Here is a 1,045-nt window from a genome sequence, read left to right as displayed (position 1 = left end):
AAATGTTGAGGAATTAAAACCCTAGGTATATGGGTCAAATAGGTTATTTTCATTTAGTCTGAATAGAGTATCAGTATAGTTACAGATAACAATATTAGTTTAACCAATATTTTAACAATAAGAGGTATGTTTAATAAAATAAAATAAAATCAGATGTAATTAGTTTATACAAAAATCATGAAGTAATGTCAGTATTGAATTTAGGGGCTATAAATAGGGTGTAAAGTTTAAGGATATTAAGTATATTGGGTTCATGAAAACTATTTTGAATTATTTTAAGAAATTTTAGCTAAAAATAATGATACTATTTGGGAAACACATAGGTAAGCTTTATTTTTATAATGAGACTAAAAATTAGTATCGGATTTATATTAGTTTATAATAATGTGTTTACTAAGGTTTAAGGGACTGAAAAAAGAAAAAGGTGTTAGGAAATAACAAGGATATTCAATACAGGAACCTGATGATTGATTAAAGTTTCATTATTCATTAATTTGTTTCAAGGTTAACCTGGGCTAATTAAAGAATATTATTTGAATAAGGATTCGATTAATTTAGGGCATAAGGATTATAATTATTTAAGTTATTGCAGCAATAGTTGTCTTGTTTTATTTTGTATTTTTAACTTAGATAATTATAATCCTTATGCCCTAAATTAATCGAATCCTTATTCAAATAATATTCTTTAATTATTATTTGGTATTTCGATAAATTAAATACCAGTGAATCATTGGGGGTCGATGTAATCGACTGGTCTGCTCACCAAAATGTTCAGGCCCTCTGCCCTAAGTAGAAAGGATATGTGTGTATGTGGGGAGGGGGTGTATCTATGTGCGTGTATATAGACGCATCGACATACACATTTAGCGCTTAGTAACCTTCAAAAAAGGTAAAGTTGCTAAAAATGGAGAGACGCACACTGACAGGAATATTCATCTTCGTCTATTTGTATTGCAAATCTACAGACATATACATACGCTAAATTATTCCCATCTCTCTCTCTCTCTCTCTCTCTCTCTCTCTCTCTCTCTCTATATATATATAT

This window comes from Octopus bimaculoides, chromosome 5 (assembly GCF_001194135.2).
Source record: "Octopus bimaculoides isolate UCB-OBI-ISO-001 chromosome 5, ASM119413v2, whole genome shotgun sequence".
NCBI classification, from domain to species: Eukaryota; Metazoa; Mollusca; class Cephalopoda; order Octopoda; family Octopodidae; genus Octopus; species Octopus bimaculoides.
Note: the sequence above shows the minus strand (reverse complement) of the source record.